Source organism: Nicotiana attenuata, chromosome 12, assembly GCF_001879085.1.
Source record: "Nicotiana attenuata strain UT chromosome 12, NIATTr2, whole genome shotgun sequence".
Classification (NCBI taxonomy): Eukaryota; Viridiplantae; Streptophyta; class Magnoliopsida; order Solanales; family Solanaceae; genus Nicotiana; species Nicotiana attenuata.
Window position 1 is genome coordinate 14,021,260 of NC_032000.1, and position 9,176 is coordinate 14,030,435.

A 9,176-nucleotide genomic window follows, 5' to 3' on the forward strand; every position below is an offset into this window, starting at 1 on the left:
GCGTAATAAAACATAATTATATACGTTAAAAGGGCTAACATTGACTAATTATGTGACTAATTTAGTACTTTAAAAATACTATATGTAATGAACAAAAATATATAAATATTACCTTAACCATATTTTGGCAAAAATATAGAAATCCAATCGATGAATTATCAAAATAATAATTTTGGAAATAATTATTGGGGATTTTATGGATAAAAAGGGAGAAAATAAATCAATTTAAACCTTTAAAATTATGGAAAAAATAATAAAAATCTTGGGCATGCTTATATATACATATATATGCTATTTCAAAGGTATTTTTGCATATCTAAAAATATAGGGAAAAATTGGGTATCAACTACTGCCCCTCTTTACCCGGGAAGGATGAAAGAATTTTCGGGTAAAGAAATAATGGCCAATTTTGACCGAGCGAAACGGTTTGAGAGATTAGGCCGCACCCTGGCTTTTAAGCTGCCTACATATCCCTGGTTCTACAGAAATCAGGCCATGTGTAGTTCTGGATTCATCGGCGAAGTTTACTGGTGAAGTCATCTCAAGAGCGGACGCAACATCTAGGGCCGGGTGAGTGAACGGTTTACGGGAATGGTGAGGTTTGATATGGATGGGAAAACTGGAGCGGGATCGCTCCTGCTGGGATAGCCGTTGCTCGCTGGGTTACCTGCAGATAAACTATACAAGCATATATTGCGTAATTTAAACATGATGCAAATTCCCGTTAGACCATGAATGTTGTCTTTGGACGGTTAGGAATGGCGTCCTCAGACCATGATGTCCTGGTCCATGGGCTGTTTGTTATAGGATTCGCAGGCCATGAAATGATGTTCTCGGGCTATGAGGATGGTGCCTCCGAACCATGACGCCTTAGAATAATGATATGCAAAAGATTGAAAGTGATCCTCAGGCCATGACATGATGTTCTCGGGCCATGAAGATGGTGCCTCCGAATGATGATGCCTTTGGACGAGTTGGCGATATTTTAGCCCATGAAGGATACAGTAGTATGATGTGGACAAGACAGAGCTTAGTCTTGCGAATTGAAGGGCAGAACTTAGCCAGTAAGAAAAGCGAGATAAACAGTGCTTGAGATAGCGCTTAGTTTCAAAGAAAATTGGAGGCAGAGCTTAGCCTCAAAAGGCAAGAAAGTAGCCTTATGCAAAGATACGAATGCAGATGGAGGTAGAGCTTAACCTCGGAAGGCAGAATGGTAGCCTTATGCAAGAATGCAGATGGAGCCTTGTTTAGTTTGGAAGGCAGAATGGTAGCCTTATGCAATTTGGAAGGCAGAATAGTAGCCTTATGCAATGCAAATGCAGATGGAGACAGAGTTTAGTCTCGAAAGGCAGAATGGTAGCCTTATGCAAATTGGAAGGCAGAATGGTAGCCTTATGCAATGCAGATGCAGATGGAGACAACGTTTTGTCTCGGAAGGCAGAATAGTAGCCTTATGCAAATTGGAAGGCAGAATAGTAGCCTCATGTAATGTGGATGCAGATGGAGATAGTGTTTAGTCTTGGAAGGCAGAATAGTAGCCTTATGCAAATTGGAAGGCAGAATGGTAGCCTTATGCAATGCAGATGCAGATGGAGACAGCATTTAGTCTCGGAAGGCAGAATGGTAGCCTTATGCAGTGCAGATGCAAATGGAGACAGCGTTTAGTCTTGGAAGGCAGAATAGTAGCCTTATGCAAATTGGAAGGCAGATGGTAGCCTTATGCAAGAAATAAAATATCAAATGACAGTAGAGCTTTCTTAGCTGATAGCAGATTGTGGCATTGTGATTACTGGGAGCATTGTAACTACGGAGCATTACTGGTGTGTGATGATGGAAAATGTTGGCAAGTGCAACGGTTCTGAGAACAATGTTTGTTCCCTGGACGTACAGTATGTTTAAGGATTTCGCAATCCTAGTGCCTGCATCCAAAGAAAAATCGTGAGTTTTGTAAAGGGGATGTTAGTTCGTATCCCGCTGGCTTTGCTCGACTTGTTTGGCTTTGATCTGGTGATACCGTCTATATCATTGGGGTAGCGTTGCTAAACAAAGCAGTTTTAATAATAAACATGCATTATTTTGTAAAAGTATGACATAAATGTATAATTAAAAATAGCTTTTAGATGAACCGACGATTGTGACGTAGTTCGGGACATTGCAACCTCTCCTGCTACGGAATTTTGAGGGTCCTCCTCAAAATTCTGCCCCAGTTTGATGGGTTGACATTTTTGACTTTTGCTCGTGCGGCGATCGGCTGAAATTACTTCGGAATTTTGAGGGTCCTCCTCAAAATTCTGCCCCAGTTTCCAATTGCGGGGGAAATGAAAATTTTATTGAATTGCGACCGAACCCATAGGGCTGCCTGCGTATCCCCTCTTAAATGGGAATCAGGTCAGGCGTAGTTCAATTTACATCATATAAGGAAAGCATAAAGATTACACATAGTAACGCTTGACTGCATCTGAATTGATCGGCTTCAGCCAGACTTCCCCGTCCATTTCTGCAAGTATGAGGGCTCCTCCTATCAAAACCCGGTGAACCATGTATGGACCCTGCCAGTTGGGAGAGAACTTCCCTTTGGCTTCATCTTGATGTGGAAAAATTTTCTTCAACACCAGTTGCCCCGGTGTGAACTGTCTTGGCTTGACTCTTTTGTTGAAGGCTCTGGACATTCTGTTCTGATAAAGTTGACCATGGCAGACTGCATTCATTCTCTTTCCGTCTATAAGGGCTAGCTGCTCATAATGACTTTTTACCCACTCTGCGTCGTCGAGCTCAGCTTCTTGTATGATCCTTAGGGAAGGAATTTCTACCTCAGTGGGAATGACAGCCTCTGTACCGTAAACCAGCATATAGGGGGTTGCCCAGGTTGATGTGCGGACTGTGGTGCGATATCCCAGTAGAGCAAATGATAACATCTCGTGCCACTATCTATGCTTCTCTATCATTTTCCTCAATATCTTCTTGATATTCTTGTTGGCGGCTTCTACAGCTCCATTCATCTGAGGTCTGTAGGCTGTGGAATTCTTGTATTTGATCTTGAAAGCGGACACATTGGATTGGTTGGCAGTTTGTGAGCCACAATAGACGTACTCAGACCAGTCATGTCATCATACGACCATGCGAATATGTCCTCATACTCCTTTAGAAATTCTATGTATTCTTTCTTCTCCGATGGCGATAGGTGAATGCTGATTCGCGTTTCCTTGACGTTTTCTGCATCTCCCAGGTTGACAATTTTGGTCTCGTCCAGGTTGGACTTAGGTCTGTTCTCAAAGTTCTCAACTTCTTTGACAATCTCGTCAGGTATGTCATCTTCCTCTGAATCTATGTCCGTTTGTTGCGTTGTCTTATTGCATGTCAGAGTCATTGGTTCATCAAGACAAGTAATAGTAATGCTGTATAGGTAAAGTAATGAGAGAAAACGATAACAATAAATATTAATTCATAAGAAAAGTCAAAAATGCTTTTGATAATTGTCTTGAAAATCGAAGATCTTATTGCGGGAATTGAAAAATGCAAAAAGAAAATCATTTAGTAAATAAAACAGTGAATAATGCTTGTTTTAGCCTTGCTACCCCGAGGCTCGTCGGGCTCTGGTTGTCCTGATGGTCCAATTCTTGAGATGTGCCCCTCTGCTCACGGCCTGTATGGAAGGGCCTTCCTCCCCCTCCTCCTCGAGAATAACGCAACAGTCCATATCACTGTCCTCTAGAAACAAGTTCTTCATTGCTGCAAGTGCTTCTTCTTCATCCGACCCATAAATGATGTCGGCCTGTTGGAAGGTCTGCTCTAGATGCGGTATTGGCTGCTCTAATGGGTAGTAAGGACCGCGCCATGGTGGCGACCAGCTATTGAATTCTTCCCATGTGTATTCATATCCCAAACCGAAGGTAGTGCCATGTTTCTCGTGTTTTATGGGTTTAGAGATTCCTTGGAAGTTCTTGCCGAGCCCTTTGCCAGGTTCGTACCCACTCCAACTCAGTATACTCTCGATTTTGCTATCCCACCATTTGTCTTTGTCGATAGCATTGACCCGTTCAATGTGGTGGTAAGTTTGTCCACCCAGCTTCCTTCTTCCCTCGATCGCCAGAATAGTTTGGCGACTGTATATAGGGTTGCTACCGTCGCCGTGAATGATCACTTCCTGGTGATTCCATTCGAACTTTACTGCCTGATGCAGCGTTGATGCTACGGCCCCAGCAGCATGAATCCATGGTTGTCCCAGCAACAAGTTGTATGACGCTGGTACATCTATTACCTGGAAATCGACAACCAGGTTGGTCCCATCTGCAGGCACAGACTAATCTCACCAATGGTGGATCTCTGAGAACCATCGAAGGCTTTCACATTGATTGCTCCATCCTTTATCTCATGCATCCCTTTGCCCAAATTCTTGAGTGTTACCAGCGGACAAATGTTAAGACTAGAACCTCCATCGATCAGGATCTTGGTGATGAAATAATCTTCGCATTGCACGGTGATGTGCAGTGCTTTGTTGTGCCCCAGCCCTTCAGGTGGCAGCTCGTCCTCATAAACGGTGATCTTATGGCTTTCCAGAACTTGTCCTACCATATTAGCCATTTCCCCGCTAGTGATGTTACTTGGTACGTATGCTTCATTCAGCACCTTCAACAGAGTATTCTTGTGCATCTCAGAATTTTGCAGCAAAGAGAGAATGGATATTTGTGCTGGCATTTTGTTTAACTGGTCGATGACCGAATATTCCTTGGCCTGCATTTTACTCCAATGGTCGTCCAGACCTGTCTCGATGAGGGGCGGCCGGTTGGAGGCCTGCTTGCTTGATTCAGCCAGATGTTTAGGGGTATAGACTCTACCAGTTCTTGTCATACCCTGTGCTGCGACAGTTTCTTCAATCCTGACTTTGCCCTTCCTTCTCGCCTCGGCTGTATAGTCCCAGGGTACAACATTTGTATAGAAGGGTGGCGTGGTTGATATCGCCACTGGGATTGGTGCGACTATCCTTACTTCGAATGGAACATGTGCCTTGGGTGGCAAGACTGCAACCTCAAATGGTGCGGGTGCATTTGCTGGAGACGCGAATTCAACCTCAATTGGTACCGATGTCTTTGCGAGTGGCGCTTCTTCAAACTCAAGAGGTATAGATATATTCACCTCAGCATCCTCAGACGGTTGGATCTGGACTATGATTGGATTGAGAGTAATTGCCGGTTTCTTTGGGTCATCACCTTCTGCGATCAACCCGATTGATCCCTCGGGATCCCACTCATCTTCTACTTCAATCATGTGGATACCTCCACCCTTATGGTCTGGCAGAGGATTGTTTCGGACGTTTGGAGCGGGTTCCTTTGCCATAATGATCTTGTTATCAACTGTATCTTGTCTTTCAAAGAGCGGCATTCATTGATGGTATGCCCTTTCATGCCGGAGTGGTATGCACAGGACTTGTTTGGGTTAACCCATTGAGAAGGATTCTCAGGGGTTGCAGCAGGGATGGGGGTGACATAACCAGCAGCTTTGAGCCTCTCATACAACTGGTCGATGGGTTCGGCGATGGCGGTATATTGTTTTGGAGGTCTGCGATCAAAATTAGGTCGAGGTCTAGGGAAGTTTTGGCGTGCAGGGGGTGATTGATAATGGGATGGTTGAGCATTATAGGTTTGGTAGACATGAGCGGGTTGGGATTATCTGGGTGAAGTAGGTTGATATGTAGGAGGTGGAGATGATTGATAACTTGGTGGCGGAGCTTGGTACGAGGGTGAGGGTGCTTGGTAATTCGGGGTTGGCTGGTATGTGAGTAAAGGTGTTGGGTAAGTTTGGTACTTGAGGGGAGACTTGGTCCTTTGTGCAACCATCACGGCCCTTACGTCCTTTTTCTTGGACACACCACCGGACTGTAAAGCCTTATTTGTAGCTTGCAAGGCTTCAAAATTTGATACCATACCACTTTTAATACCTTCTTCAATTCTTTCACCTAATCTGATAATGTAGGAGAAGTTGTGGTTCTCAATCATCATCAGCCGTTCATAGTACTGCGGGTCCTGAGCCCGGACAAAGAACTTGTTCATTTGCTCCTCTTCTAAGGCGGGTCCATTCGGACCTCCAGCGAGTAGCATACTCGCGAAACGTCTCCGTGGGCTTCTTCTTCAAATTCTGAATATAGAACACGTCTGGCGTGTTCTCTGTATTAAACCTAAATTTGTCCATAAAGTCAGATGCCATGCCCACCCAACTTGACCACTTCTTGGGATCTTGGCTGATGTACCAAGATAGTGCATCTCCTTTCAAACTCCTCATGAACAGCTTCATGCGGATCCTTTCATCCTTCTCTACTCCAACCAGCTTGTCGCAATATGTCCTCAGATGGACCCTTGGATCACCCATACCATCAAACATTTCGAACTTAGGAGGTTTGTATCCCTTAGGTAGTTCGACATCAGGCTGTATGCAAAGGTCCTCATAGTTTAGCCCCTCGATTCCTTTGCTTCCCTCGACGCCCTATATCCGGCTGGTCAGTTTCTTAAGTTCCTCGGCCAAGTTCCTGATAAGCAGATCCTTTTCATTAGACTCAGGTGTGCATGAGATAGGTTAGGTGGAGTGTGGCATGGCCTCCACATAGATAGGATTGTTATGGTGGCCTAGTGTATGGGTGTGGAAATGGTCGTTTGTGGAGTTCTGAGGTTCTGGGATGAGTNTAAGGTTCGAGACAGTTGATGGAACTGGAGCGAGATCGCTCCTGCTAGGATAGCGGTTGCTTACTGGTTACCTGCAGATAAAGATGCTACAACATGATTTGCAAAATTTAACATGATGTAGATTCCCTTTTGGACCATGAAGGTTTTCTATGGACGGTTAAAGATGACGTCCTTGGACCATGATGTCCTGGGCCATGTATTGTTTAGCGAGGGATTCACAAACATGTATTTGCGAAAATTTAAACATGATGTAGATTCCCTTTTGGACCATGAAGGTTTTCTATGGACGGTTAAAGATGACGTTCTTGGACCATGACGTCCTGGGCCATGAATTGTTTAGCGAGGGATTCACAGGCCATGAAATGACGTTCTCGGGCCATGACAAATGGTGCCTCCGAACCATGACGCCTTTGAATAATGATATGCAAATTTGAGGGATCCTCATGCCATGACATGGTGTCTTCCGGCTAGGAGGATGATGCCTTTTAGACGACGCCTTTGGATAGATTGGCGATATTTCAGCCCATGATATGCAATAACATGATTTTAACAAGACAGGGCTCAGTCTTGTGAAATGGAGGGCAGAGCTTAGCCCGATCGAAAAGCAAATAAATAGTACTGGAAATAGAGAAATATTTGTGTGAAAAGGGACAGTGCTTAGTCCCATGCGAATGTGGAGGTAGGGATTAGCCTCATGCAGATATGGAGGCATGGATTAGCCTCATGCAAGTATGGAGGCAGGGATTAGCCTCATGCAGATGTGGAGGCAGGGATTAGCCTCATACAAGTATGGANCAACTGCAATCTTTTTGATTTAGTTTAGAAGATATTGTTGCTTGATTTATACGGTATATCTTCCTCACGTGCATCTCATATGCAATGGTTGATAAACACTGTGTTTCACCAGATGGACCAGGTCCATTACTGAGTTCATTTGTCAATCTTCAAAACTTCAACTGAACTTGGCCAACAATGGGGGTCAGTGAGATTGGGGATTAGGGTTAGGGTGAGAGCGTTTAAGAGCAGAGAGGATTTTAGAGCGGCAGGGTAGGTTGTGAAATGAATTAGGTTTGGGGGGGGGGGGGGTTATATGTTACTTTAATTAGGAAAGGGAAAACCTGGATCGTTGATCAAAACGATCATCGGCCAGGATTTGTCCGGGTATTGGGTTGGGGAGGATGGGTATTGGACCCTAGTAGTTTAATTAGGTATTGGGCTGGCAATTTGGGTTAGGATTAAGGTTGAATTGGGGCTAAAATTGAAATATAATTAGGCCATAGTTTAAATAGCCATTTTAACACTATATAATTTATAATAAATATTAAATGATTTCAAAAAATAATTTCGTGTATTAAAATGGTTTTAAATAGTTATTTAACATTTTAAAAAATATGAAAGATCATTTTATGCATGGCCAACATAATTATGCAGTAATAGGGCTAGTATTGTAAATATATGTAAATTGGCTTTAAAAATTGGAAATGCAATTATAAAAAATGCACTAAAAATATTTAAGCAATATTTTGGCATAACTATAGAATTTAGATGGCTAAATTACCACAAAAAATAATTTGAAGGATAATATTGGAGATTTTATGAGTAAAAGGGAAGAAATAAATCAATTTGAAGCCTTTAAAATTACAGAAAAATTATAAAAAAGCGTATGCATGCTTATATATGCATATATACTATTTTGAAAGTATATATGTGTATTAAAAATATATAGGAAAAAATTAGTATCAACAGCTGCCCCTCTTTACCCGGGAAGGATGAAAGAGTTTTTCGGTAAAGAAATGATGGCCAATTTTGACCGGGCGGGATGCTTTGAAAGAAAAAAAATAGAGGCCGGGCTCCGGTCTTCGAGTTGCCTAGATATCCCTGATTTTACAGGAATCAGGCCATGTGTAGTTCTGAATTCATCGGCGGAATATACCGATGAAATCATTGCAAGAAAGGACACGAGATGCGGAAACGGCTATGGTGAGTGGTTAAGGTTCGAGACAGTTGATGGAACTGGAGCGAGATCGCTCCTGCTAGGATAGCGGTTGCTTACTGGTTACCTGCAGATAAAAGATGCTACAAACATGTATTTGCAAAAATTTAAACATGATGTAGATTCCCTTTTGGACCATGAAGGTTTTCTATGGACGGTTAAAGATGACGTCCTTGGACCATGATGTCCTGGGCCATGTATTGTTTAGCGAGGGATTTGTAGGCCATGAAATGACGTTCTCGGGCCATGACAAATGGTGCCTCCGAACCATGACGCCTTTGAATAATGATATGCAAATTTGAGGGATCCTCAGGCCATGGCATGGTGTCTTCCGACTATGAGGATGATGCCTTTTAGACTATGATGCCTTTGGATTGATTGGCGATATTTTATCCCATGATTTGCAATAACATGATGTTAACAAGACAGGGCTCAGTCTTGTGAAATGGAGGGCAAAGCTTAGCCCGATCGAAAAACAAATAAATAGTTCTAGAAATAGAGCAATATTT